The sequence below is a fragment of the Misgurnus anguillicaudatus genome, chromosome 23 (assembly GCF_027580225.2).
Source record: "Misgurnus anguillicaudatus chromosome 23, ASM2758022v2, whole genome shotgun sequence".
Lineage (NCBI taxonomy): Eukaryota > Metazoa > Chordata > Actinopteri > Cypriniformes > Cobitidae > Misgurnus > Misgurnus anguillicaudatus.
In genome coordinates this window covers 16,972,565-16,986,906 of record NC_073359.2, presented here as the reverse complement: position 1 = coordinate 16,986,906, position 14,342 = coordinate 16,972,565, and positions in this window count along the sequence as shown.

Sequence of the window (14,342 nt, the reverse complement as noted above, 5' to 3'; positions counted from 1 at the left end):
ATGCTGGGTCTTGTTTGTTTTCTGAGAATCTACTGAACCTACTGGTAACTTGTTTGCCACGTAGCAATAAAAATATGCTAAAAACCTTGATTATTCTGGTTAGTCACATTGTACTGCTATTATTTTGAACAATACTGTACTTAATGCAGGGAAACCCACATCAAACAAAATCAAAATTCACTCAAAAAAATAAAATGTTGGGTTTAATTAAAAATATTATGTCAACAGGTTCCACGCAATTTGTTTAAGTAATCTAAAAATAAAGTTAGTTAATTTTACAAAAGATATTTAAGTAAACTTAACAAACCTTAGTAGAGTCAACAAACAAAAATGTATTTATTTGTACATGAAAAATGCAATTGATCACATTTTTTTTAGTAATGCCATTTTTATTGATGGGCGATTTCGAAGCATGCTTCATAAGGCTTGGAAACATTTACAAATCTTCGGAACTTGTTTCAAACTGGCAAAAGTCACGTGATTTTAGCAAACGAGGCTTCATTACGTCATAACTGTTTCGAAACGTTTCGAAAATCCGACAATTCACCACTACGGGGAGTTGATCACAAATGACCAGTAGGTGAACTGGGGTCAGTTTTTTATAAAAGTTCATAAACATTCATCCTTCTGACTAATAGCACTATCATTTTGTCTACTTTTTTGTTTATAAACAGATTTAATGACAAAAATGTGCATAATTAAAAAGGGAGTTCATACGTTTTAATGATTTGTTTGCCCTAAATAAAACTAAAAACACATAATAGACATTTAACTATGTCTTAATTAAGTTTAATATTTTTTTAACATATTTTAATACAAATCTTGCTATTATTTTGTTAAACAAGTTTAAAATGTTTGGACATATCTGCTTTTACACTATTTGACCAGCAGGGGTCACCAGCGTGTGTGGTGTATCAAACTGCTTTGAAAAACTGAATCAATTTTTGAAGCAATTGGTTCAATTGATTAAAAGCTTCAAAAAGATCCATTCTCCCATCACTAGGTTCAATTGATTCAAAGCTTCATTTCTACCAACCCTAATTACAGTTTGTTAAACACATCAGAAACTAATTTGAACTGTGTGATTGTTTGTTTGTGTGTTTAACAAACATCCTAGAACAAATTTATTGCCTAATATATGGCTATTTATTACTCACATACCTATCTAATGGTGCTACACTTCTGCAAGAGGGTGCCAGAACAACAATTACCCATAATACACTGCAAAATCCTCAGCCAATGGGATGCAAGTCTGTATTGGTTACTTAACTTAATCTGTTACAATGTTATGTTGGCTAAACAAATAATTTCAAAGTAAAGCTGACAAGACACACTTTTTTGTTGAATGGACTAGATTAAATTAAGATATATTATAAATATAAAATGTTTTACCGGCGTTTTGCAAGTTTTTACAATTCATTGCATTGTGGGTGCAATAACCCCTGCTGCACTCTTTCACTTTTGCCACTCTATCGCCATCTCTGTTTAAAACCTAAAATTACAATTTGTTTGCAAAGTTATTTTCTAAACATGGATGATAAATTTCAAACTTCTAAACTGCTGTGAGAACAAGATACAAGTGCTCAACTATTTTAGCATTCACACACGTTATTTAGTAGAAAGAAATTATTTTTCCACCAATTTTGTTACATTAAATCAACAGTTTGTGTTTGTTTTAGATTCCTTTGAAGTCACCATTATCGCGATTACTGTTTCCTTTAGTTAGGCATTTGTCCCTTGACTCTTGCTGAACTGATTCTTGATTCTTCTCTTTCAGTAATTGCAACAGTGTATTATTAAGACTGCTTGCTAGCTGGTGGAGGAAAAAAAATGTTGTACATTATTCAAAAGGGCCATGGCATGAAAATCTGATTTTTTTTCCTGTTAAGTGTTATAATTTAAATCCAAGTACTTCTCTCAATTTAGAAAATGTGAAAAAGATCAACCCAGTAAATTAGTTTTTGTAAACCATTCTTTTTGCTTCGCAAATTGATTCAGTTTTTCGAAGCATTCCAAACACCATGCATGCTGGTGACACTTGCTGGTCAAAATAGTGTGAAAGCAGCAAGATCTGTCCAAACATTTTACACTTTTTACAAAATAATAGCAAGATTGTTATAAAAATATGTTTTTACGAAAAAAAAATTATTTAATTTACTTAAGACTTTACTTAAGAATTTACTATGTTTTTAGTTTTATCTATGGCAAACAAACCATTAAAACAAACTCCCTTTTAAATTATGCACACTTTTGTGATTTTCAAAACGTTTCGAAACAGTTATGACGTAATGAAGCCTAGTTTGCTAAAATCACGTGACTGGCCAGTTTGAAGCAAGCTCCGAAACAATGATTCGAATCAAAAGATTCGTAAATGTTTCAAAGCCTCGTGAAGCGTGCTTCGAAGATCGCCCATCACTACTGTGCTGTGGTTGGATAGTGCAGTTTAACGGGGCGGTATTATTATAATAATATGTCCTTATGACATCATAAGGAGAACCAAATTTCAATTATCTAATTTTTCATGTATTTGCAGAGAATGGTTTACCAAAACTGTTACTGGGTTAATCTTTTTAACAGTTTCTAAGTTGATAGAAGCCAATTATGGGAACCCAATTATAGCACTAAAACAAGATCAAGATTTAGCTTCCAGACTAAAGAATTCCAGAGTTTTAGGAATTTGAAAGTGCATATCACATTTTCACCCCCCCCCCCACACACACACTCAAGGGGGGGGTGTGTGTGACAGTTAAAGGGTTAAACATGGAAAAAGTCAGATTTTCATGTCAGTCCCTTTGAACATGTAATGAGAAAAGAAGAATAAAGCATATAAAGTAGATTCTCTATAAATGACACTTTATTGAATAAGACTGATGTAATGCGTTTTGTTTTTTGTTTGTTTCTATTGTTTACCTATTTCCTTAAAGCCACTTTCTATTTTGTGTAGCTCAACAATCTTTTGCTGACAGTCTTTGGTTTTACCCATTGTGATAAATGAATTTGTTACATCATATTTATTCTCCTGTGGAACTGGAAGATATGACTGTTGGGCAACATCATGTTTCTAGTCACCTTGATGTGCGAAGAAAATGTTTATATCAATGGGAATATAATTCAGAAATATTTTACTGATAAAAATTTCTGGGGGGGGGGGGTAATTGTATCCAGTGTGTATTAGAGAAAACCATTTATTTCTTAGTGTAATTCCCCCCCCACTTTTTCCCACAATTGTTTAACATCATATTTTTTATCATATATTTATTCAAACTCAAAATGAGAAACATTGTGGGTTTATTTTCACAGCTTTCTTTGCTCATATTTACCAAGGGGGGTAATATTTTTGTTCACAACTGGTACCTTAAAGGTACACATCTCTAATAAAATGGTACATGGGACCTTTTTTTCTGGGTGTGTAAATCTTCACATTGTCTTGGCCTGCATTAAGACTGTGTTTAAGTCCTTTGATTTGTATTAGAAATTAATTAAACATCTGAGACAATATAATACAATATATTTTTGATACCTTGTTTATTTAAAATGTTTTTCATTTAATAATCTCATAAAGAAGCATCCTTTTATAAATTGGAAATATTAAACAAATAATTGTACATTTCAAACTTGTAAACTTTTAGGGAAGCAGGATCTTGTTCTTGAGATCTATTGAACAAAAGGATTTTGCATTGAAGAATCCCACAGAGAACTGTGTTATTCTAAATTGGACATACTTTGCATTTCACCCTTGTAAAATGTTCTTGAGGGTTCAATACACATTTCCATCTTGTTTTAGAGTAGCAGGTTATTCTTAATTTGACATATAAGGGCCAAAACTTTATATTTCACCCTTGTAAAATATTCTTGAGGGTCCAATACATATTTTCCATCTTGTTTTAGAGTAGCAGGTTCTTGTTCTTAAGAGCTTTCGAGCAAAATGATTTTGCATTGAAGAATAAATTGGACATATTAGGCAAATAATTGGTCATTTCAAACTTGTAATGTGTTCTTTGGAGTACAGTAAGCCCCTTGTTTCCAAAGATATTAAATAAATAGTTGTATAGAGAATTCCCATAGATAAAATGTGCTGTGATAAATAATCAATTCTAAGCAAATAATTGTACATTTGAGAGTTGTATGTTCTTTGAAGTACAATGCTGATTTCCCATCATGCTTTTGACCAGTGAACCCATTGTTTTTAAAGTTATTGAAAAATAAAGTTGCATAGAGAATTCCAATGAAGAAATGTGCTGTCATAAATAATCAATTTAAGCAAATAATTTTATTTTTAAAAGTTGTAATATGTTCTTTGGAGCACAATGCTGATTTCCCATCATGTTTTTGAGCAGTGACCATACTGTTTCTAAAGCTATAGGAAAAAATAGAGTTGCATACAGAATTCCTACAGAAAACTGTGTTATTATAAATTGGATATATTAAGCAAATCAGGGCCGGCCCTGGCCAATTTGCTGCCCTAGGCAAGATTTTACCTGGTGCCCTTTAGAATCACAGAATCACAATTGTGTTCCAATCATTTTGTTCATAAACTTACACAGAAACAAACTGCACAGCTGTGTCTTGTTTTTCTTTATTTTGAAAATATTTTGGAAACACCCACAAACACACGCACACGAAAACATACACACAATACCCTGTTACTCAGGCATTTGATCTTGACATTGTTAAAATCTTATATAGATCTTTTTTACATGTTTTAACACTGTACATTTAACTTAAAATATTTAATTGTGTACAAGAAAACGGCTCTTATTAATGAATTATTAGTAGCATGTTGTAGTGTCTCGGGAGATTGTGCTCATTGTTAAATAGCTTTGTGGCTATACTGCACTGAATTCAGCGAAAGTCAAGAACAAGAAAAAAACAATAAGGCCAAGACGCGGGATTTAAATTACGTTACACGGACCATGTATAAATTTCAATGTTTCTGGACAGAAATACCAACTTTGTCTGGTATTAATAAGCTGCTCATTGGAGTGCTGGCTGCTCCCCGCGGTGCTGAAGACGCGTGATGGCACATATATACAGATATCTACGTGCAATCTATTGGAAAGCGAATGAGTCATTAGTTGGGTTAGTAAAATAACAAAATTACAGCTTTTAAATAGAAGAAAAAAATTTTTTTTGTAAAGAGATATTTTTTTAAAGTTTAAAAGTGCAGAACTCTTCTCAAGGGGAAGAAAGCTATACTTTTCCCCTTACATGCAACCTATCGGAAAGCGCAGATGAGTTAGTTGGGTTAGTAAAATAATGAAATTATAGATTTAAGTACAAAATAGTATTTATATAAAGAGAAATATTGAAATAAAAAGTGCAGAACTCTTCTTAAGTGGAAGTAATAAAGTAAAATAACGAATAATAATTATATCATAACGAATAATAGTTTCCATTAGGTTGCACGTAAATATCTGTGCTACCACTCCGTCTGAGCGCGTCTTCAGCACCGCGGCCAGCACTCCAATGCGCAGCTTATTAATCCAAACAAAGTGAACAAGTTGGTATTTCTGTGCAGAAACATTGAAATTTAAACATGGTCTGTGTAACATTATGTAAATTCCGCGTCTCTGTCTGATTGTTGTTTCCGTTTTCTTGTTCTTGACGTTCGCAGAATTCTGGGTTTATATTTTAAACTTCCGCTTCAGTGCAGTATAGCCACAGAGCTATTTAACAAGCCCGATCTTCCGAGATACTATGCTACTAATAATTCATTAATATCTGCTGTTTTCTTGTGCAAAATATTTATATTATAAAATATATAAATATTTATAGTTAAATGTTTATATACATATATTAAGAATTTGTTCAAAGTTAAATAAATTTTAAATAATAACAAGTCTTTATCTTTACAGAATAAAATTATACAATAACAGCCTCATGCAAAGCATTCTGGGAACCAGAAATCATCATCAACCTTTTTCTGTTTTTTGCTTCAGATTTTGTTTACCAGAATGTTTTGCTTGATGCTGTTTTTTTAGTTTTACTCTATAAAGACAAATACTTGTAAATGTTTAATGTTCATTTAACTTTGAACAAAATGTTGCCAGTTAAAAACAAATTTAAATCTACTGTAAATTACCGGCAACCCAGCTGCAATTTCTAAGGAATTTTTTTACAGTGTAGATCATATCTCACTGAAGTGAATAGAACACAGTGCTCGAAGACCAAATGATCTGAGACATAAATTGTTTACAAAACATTTCAACATTTTATTTTTAATTAGTTAGAATTGAATGATAATTAAATAAACATTCTGTTTGATGACATGCTTTCTGTGTAGTCAATAACATGATGAGTTCAGTACCATGGACAGTGAAACACTGTAAATATGAAATAATCAAATCATAAATTAATGCACAACACAACAGTAAATACTGTGAGAGTTTAATGTAATAAATAAATTAAAGAAAATCTCATACAACAGGAAAATATAAAAGATGGTATACCTTGTCATTCAACATTTAACACATGAAGAACACTGATACGTTTTATTATAATGATCTCAACTCTTTATTACACTTAACAAAAACAGATAAGAACTCGAAAAACTGGGGTGTAACTTGTTCTGTATGGTACAAAATAGGATTTTTATTGGAGCACTCAGTCCATCTTTTCCAAACCTATTGAACTTCTTTATGACATTAATAAATCAACACAACACAGTGGCAGAAAAAAATCTTCATCTAAGGCAAATAGTTATACAATGAAAACTTCACAGGACATCATCTGAAACGTTTTTAATCAATAGCAAAAGCAGAAATTTTCAGTTCACAATAATTTTAGCAGGTTATTGTAAAAGTATCATGTAATTTGTAGACGGTCCTTCAGAGACTGATGACGTCACACCATTCCATAGAGATTAACGTGTTTAAAAGACTCTTAAAAACCGCGACTTTTACTAAAATACGGCTTGTAACATATGCACATTTCGATTGGTAAGTGTAATCTAATGAAATTATCACTATTAAATGCATATTAACAAAGTTATTGAACCTAAAAGTCCGAATGTCTGAATATCAAACCAACTTTACCGCAGTAACATTTAATACTTAACTCAACACTTAACAGTTTTTTTCAACGGAGTTTCAAAGGACTATAAACAATCCCAAACGAGGCATAAGGGTCTTATCTAGCGAAACGATTGTCATTTTTGACAATAAAAATAACAAATATACACTTTTAAAGCACAACTTCTCGTCGTGTAGATCCGGTCGTGATGCACCAGCTGACCCCACTACGTCACCGCAATACGTCATTACGTCAAGAGGTCACAGAGGACGAACGCGAAACTCCGCCCCAGTGTTTACAAGCGTCTTAGAAGAGGACCGTTCCTACGTTGTTGTATGTGGAATGATACTAATTAATGTCTTTGTGGCAGTTTATTGTTTAAAATGGTCCGCAAATGTGCGTTTTATATATGTAACACGTGACCTCCCTACGTCACTACAAGCATTTACGTTAGGTCGCGCTGGACCGGACCTTGATGAAAAGTTGTGGTTCAAAAGTATATATTTTTTATTCTCCTTGTCAAAAATGACAACCGTTCCGCCAGACAAGACCCTTATGCCTCGTTTGGGATTGTTTATAGTCCTTTGAAACTCCGTTGAAAAAAACTGTTAAAGAGTAACTAAACCCTAAACCAACTTTTTTTAGTTAATGATCTGTAAGAATGATGCTTTATTGGTGCCGTTCATTGATTTTAGTTACTTTTTTGACATTTGGATATAGTGTTTCAATGCTACAATATATGGTGTAAAAACGTCTGAGTGCTGCCCTCTTCAGGTTAAACGGTGGCTACTGCAGTTGAATTTTCCTATTGGATGTTGGGTCCAAAAAATGACGTGACGCAGGTTCAAGCTCACCACGTCCTTGTTATGATCTCACCACACACTTGGTGCGAGCTTAGTTCGTCCCCTCTATCTCTGTTGGGATCTGCCCACTTTTCTTGCATTTTTCAAATATTGCCAGTGGGCGGAGTCAGGCTCTGACCAGGGGTTTAGTTACGCTTTAAGTGTTGAGTTAAGTATTAAATGTTGGGTTCTATTAAAGTCCATTAAAATGAGAAAAATTCTGCAATGTTTTCTTCAAAAAACATAATTTCTTCTCGACTGAACAAAGAAAGACATCAACATTTTGGATGACATGGTGGTGAGTAAATTATCTGGATTTTTCTTTTAAGAAAATGGACTAATCCTTTAACAGTTTAAAGAACCTTTGACTAAATGTTTTTTTTTGTGGAACCAAAAAGGTTCTTCTATTGCATCACTGCGAAGAACCTTTTAAGTACCTTTATTTTTAAGAGTGTGGCAGACAATTAAAAAAGAGTGAAAAACATATAGACATTGTTAGAAAAACTAGACTTTTTCTATTTCTTCAGATCAGATTATCACAGAAATTTAGAGGTGAGCTGTTTTAGACACCTCTTACTTGGCAAAATCAGGTTGAGCCAATGCAACATGTTGTTTTGAATAGAAAATGCTCTTGCAAAATAAATAAATTATAGCTTACAAATACGCCTATGATGGGGTGTTTCTAAATAACCAAAATCTTTTTCAGAGTCGGTATAAATTTAAAATGTCTTAAAATGTGTGCGCTTAAAATGGGTTGTATCCATTTGGTCGACATATTCCTAAACATCATTCCACAGAAGTACTTCTTCCATCACAAATATAAACAACACCCTTTTATTTAGCATGAAATTCCTCCGAGGTTGTGATGTGTGACGAGTTAAAGCTGCATTAATTTTGCACTCATCTGTAACATTTCAAGCACAAGATAACAAAGTCTGGCTCGATGCCTTTCCCTACGGGTCTAGAATCAGCCTACGCATCCCAAGCTCATCTCGGATCAGCTTTGAACTCTCTGAAGAGCATCTGTGTGGCACATTTTCTACCTACCGCCCATGTCAACACCTTCACCACCTGTGTTTATACATTATCTCTGTATCGGACACATTGAGTCTGAAAATGTTGTTTAAAACACATGGGTTCTAACAGGACTACATTTTGTCTTTCGTGGGTGGTCAGCGGGAACAACGTGCTTGAATTGGTGATTCGAACAATCTGTGGCGAGGTGAAGGTGTGGCGGTTTATTTGTTAAGATGCAGAAAGGTCATGTGGTATTGGGAGGGTTCCTTACGAGAATGTGGCGTGAAAATAAACTTAGGGAAGGAACAAGACTGAGAAAGAAACACATTATCTCTTTAATGAGCTCATCCTTTCCTCCGCATCTTCCCAAGAAACAGGCTGGATGAAAAGCAGTGTCTTTATGAAGCGAGAGTTTGCATGATGGGCAGTGTTGGGGAAAGTTACTTTTAAAAGTAATGCATTACAATATTAAGTATACTACCAAAAAAGTAACTAAATGCGTTACTTAGTTACTTTTCATGGACAGTAATGCTTACGTTACTTTTTAGTTACTTTTGCGTTACTTTTTCTTGGCTAAGGCTTGATCTCTTTCAGGCCTTGCAGGTGTTTTTATGACTGAATATTTTTTAGCTTTGGCCTGCCATTTCAGTTTCTGACTCAAACTGTTCCCAGACAGGCGTGAATAATATGACTATATGTTCAGTTTAAATCAGTACTTTTTTAAATCAAATGAATTAAACTAAAAAAGTAACTTGCATTACTTTTTTTAAAAAGTAACTCAAATATTAATGTGTATATTTAAAAAGTAATGCGTTACTTTACTCGTTACTTCAGAAAAGTAATATTATTACGTAATTCACATTACTTGTAATGCGTTACCCCGAACACTGATGATGGGTAAAATAATTTTCAGGAGCAGAAGACTTTAATACAGTTATCTGCATTTGATAATGCAGTCTAAGAGAAAAAATAAGGCATTAAAGAGATCTTATTTTATAATTCTTTGGGAATCAACACCAAAGCAAACTTTCCAGTTTGATCATAGACTGACATTCCTGTGAACCCACTTTGGTCTATTACATCCTGAAATTGGTCTGTGATATTACATCAGAGTTTTTAAGTATTTTTAGCCATTGGTCAGCACACCCATAAATGGTTAATGTTGAGGTGCCTCCAGGGAATGAATTTTATCAGCAATAAAGTGCCTCATATCAAATCATGCTGTCTCAAGACTCGTTTATTCTCACGACATCCATTGCATACAAGCTCTGAAGAATTGTTTTCTATGGACTGGAACCAAGAGATTATGAACAGAGCCCTCGAAGGAGGGCGACGGTCACGACTTTCTTTGCAAGGCTTGGCTGTCCTTGCTTCATTCGGAAAGTGTGAGGAAACATTAATAGTTTTTCCTTAGGATAGTCATTATGTTTAAGGATTATGTTTTGTTTAAGATACAGTCAATTTGCCATTCAAATACTTCCAGTCAAATTTTTGGAGGGCCTTATTTTTTATAAGTAGTAGTGTAATCCAACTTTGCAATAACACAAATGGAATTATAGGAAATATAAAGCAACCAAAAATTGTAAAGGGAACATTTTGTAGTTGTGAAAAAAAGGTGCAGTTTTTGGGTGTGATTTTTTTTAAATGCTAATGAGTTGATCTATGCACTAAACGCAGTGTTGTGGTTGGATAGTGCAGATTAAGGGGTGGTATTATCCCCTTCTGACATCACAAAGGGAGACAAATTTCAGGGTTCCCACGGGTCCTTGAAATCCTTGAAAGTTTGTGAATCTGGGGGAAAAAAAATTAAGGCCCTGGGAAGCTTTTGAAAATATATATATAGATACAGGTCATTGAAATTGCTTGAATCAATTTTATGCAAGACGTTTTCTGGAAAAAAATCGATATTATTCCCTGTGTAGTGTATAATATCATAAAAATTCTAGAATTTTTAAGCACACAATGCTAAACTGTTCGCTTTAAATGCTTATATCTTCTGTATGCGAATGTTGATTCATACCAAAATGCTTTTAGCATATTGTGTTTGACACATGAAAATGTCTCGGGTTACGTATGTAACTGTTGTTCGCTGAGAAGGGAACGAGACGCTGCATCTCCCTTGCCATACTTCCTGTGTCCCTGTAATGCCGTCTTTGGCAATATTTCAGATAGCGATATACTTCCTGGCTCCCACGTTACCCTGTCTTTGTCGTTAAGCCTCACCATTGGTTGAATTTGATATACACATTCAGACGCACTTACCCTTGGAGGTGTCCCCAAAGTGTCACCGCAGTGACGCAGCGTGAGTTCCCTCGAAAGGGAATTGTAACAATGTATCTTTAAAGGTAACACGATGTAACATTTAGTCCTTGAATTTGAGGGTATTGGGCCTGGAAAGTCCTTGAAAGTTCCTTGTGGGAATCCTAAAATTTCAATGACCTATTTTTTCACATGCTTGCAGAGAATGGTTTACCAAAACAAAGTTACTAGTTTGATCTTTTTTTTATACTTTCTAGGTTGATAGAAGCACTGGCAACCCAATTATAGCACTAAAACATGTAAAAAGTTAGATTTTCATGATATGTTTATTTCTAAGATCGTGAGAAACATAAATCCAGTGAAGTGCGTCTAAAAATTTAACTGGTGATGTTAATAAAACAAAACCTATCAAACACTTTAAGTTTTAAGGCACTGAATATTTTGCAGTTGGATTTTAATATGTTGCTTTTCAGGCCGTGCTCTGTATAAGACCTTCAACGTTGAAAACGACGGTTGAATGATTCCACGACACTTCAAGTAAATCAACAATGTTGTATAATGAGCAAACTCTGAGCAACTGAGTTCAGATCCCACACAAGTGAGGAATTGTGTCGGATATCTATGGCACTTGTGTACACCTTGGTCTTCTAGGAGAGCGTGAAAGCTCCGTGTGTCTGGGTGATTTAATGACACCACTCACCGCCCAAATTACCCTCAACACGCTGTGTACGTTTGGAAAAATAACACTTAAAATCCAGCAACACTGAATCTCTTGTGTCACATCAAGAGCTCAATTTAACATTACATGGCTAAACCTATAAACATAGGCCTATTTTGTATGTTTAGCCCCCTCTCAGCACACTTATTTTTTATTTTATCTCACTGCTTGGAGGAGCATTAGACAATATAAGTGAACTACACTTAAAGAATATGCGAAGAGAAGGGGGGATATTTTTTAAAAAACAGAGGGGATTGGAAACAGAGAGACTTCTGACAGTCTCTGGAAAGTTTACAATATACTATAAAAAACGAAATAAAAATGGCAAATAAATGCCATCCTGATTTACAACTAACATACATTTAATTATGGCTATATGTAATTGTCAAATGGGGACATATAGTGTTGTTTTGTATTACTGTTTTTCCTTTTTTATGGGAACGTGTGGGGTACTCGCAAAACTCACTACCGTGATGTTCATATATTAGGATGCTAGAAAGGTCTGGTTGGTTGCCAGAACTTTGTCTCGGGGTTGTTATGTTGAAATTGAAAATTTTATAACGTGTCTGAGCCAATGGTGTGGTGGGCAGTGCTTCACCTATGGTGACTTTTGGCTACCTGAGTTCGATCCCGGGTAGAGGGCCTTTGCTGATCCTGTACCCCTCTCCCCACCATGTACTTTCATGTCCTCTCCTTACATACTGTCTATCAAATAAAGGCAAATATATATATATATATATATATATATATATATATATATATATATATATATATATATATATATATATAGCGCACGATGCGAAGTTCGTCACAACATGTATGTAGCTTGTCATGTGTGTGGTTCGTCATTTCAAAATATGTGTTCTGCGCTTTGAGAGATCGTGTGTGCATCACGTGTCATGCCAAAATAAGTGCCTGCTGCCTCGAACTTGAAAAGAGACGCTCGCGTTTGCCAGATACACACATAATCTCATGCGTAATCAGAGTTTACTATTAAGGGAGTGTCTTGCGTGTATTTAGGGAACGTGAGCGTCTCTTATATCATAAACGGTTTTGACGCGTGTGCAGCAGACACTTATTTTGACAAAACACGTGATGCACACAGGATCTCTCCACCCGCAGGACACATATTTTGGAAAAGGGAACCACACACGTGACAATCCGAAACACTTATTTTTAATTAGCGTATCCTCGGAAGAGCAGTCACGAGCCGCCACTATATACAGTATATATAGTAAGCATAAAGCATAATGCTATGACTATTCACCTGTCTGCAAAATTTGTTAAAGGGGGCATTTCACAAGACTTTTCAAGATTTAAAATAAATATTCGGTGTCCCCAGAGTATGTATGTAAAGTTCTAGCTCAAAATACCATATAGATAATTTATGTTAAAATTGCTACTTTGTAAGTTTTTTGGGTGTGTCCTTTTAAAATGCAAATTAGCTGATCTCTGCACAAATTATGCTTTTCCATTGGTTCCATTATGTTTCCAAGGTTCCAAGCGACCCAAGCTGTTGTCATCTGTGCTTTGCTGTAAGTTCCCAAACTCACTTTTAGTGATGAAAAACATCCACAGGTTGAGAATCAGGAACACCATAACAGTTTTTTCCAGACTTGCAGTTTATGGCGGCACATTCGCGAAGCGCACGTCCGCATATATGCTTAAATGCAACTTAAATGAGGCTCAGCGGAGCATGTCGACGAACGCCACAGTTTTTTATACAGAAACTGTCATGTGAGACAGAGATAGTGATAAACGTGATGTGCAAACATCTATTTGTGGTCGTCAATTTAAATTTTGTCGCAGACTGAGAAATAAATGAATGTATGGGAATGTACACCGGCGCTCTCACTTGTGTGATGTCACAGCAGTAAGCAGCAAATATATAATGACATGCCTATAATCCCTTTCAATCCGAAGTGTAACTAAACTCGATGGAAAAGCTAACCAAGCCAAAATGAGCTGACCCGACCCAAACCAAACCGTGGAATGGAAAAGCGCCATAAATGGCAGTGCCATGGTTGGATAGTGTAGATTAAAGAGGTGGGGGTTATTATAATAAGATCCCCTTTTGACATCACAAGTGGAGTCAAATTACAATGACCTAATGGTTTACCAAAGTTACTGGGTTGATTCCCCCCCCCCAATTTTCTAGGACTGGGGACCCAATTATAGCACTTAAACATAGAAAAAGTCAGATTTTCATGATGTGACCCCTTTAAAACAGAACAGTTATGTCTGTAACACAAGCATTGCGGGTTTATAAACTACATTTACATTTATGCATTTGGCAGACACTTTTATTCAAAGCAACTTACTGTGCACTACAAGTTATTGTCCAAAAATTGTCCCAAGCTGTCACTGGGCCAGTACCCTTTGAAAAGGTACTAATATGTACCATTTAGTTACATTGGTACATGTAACTAGGTACTAATATGGTTCGTCTCTTAGGTACCACATATAAACTCTTTAAGTGCAAATGTGTACTTTTT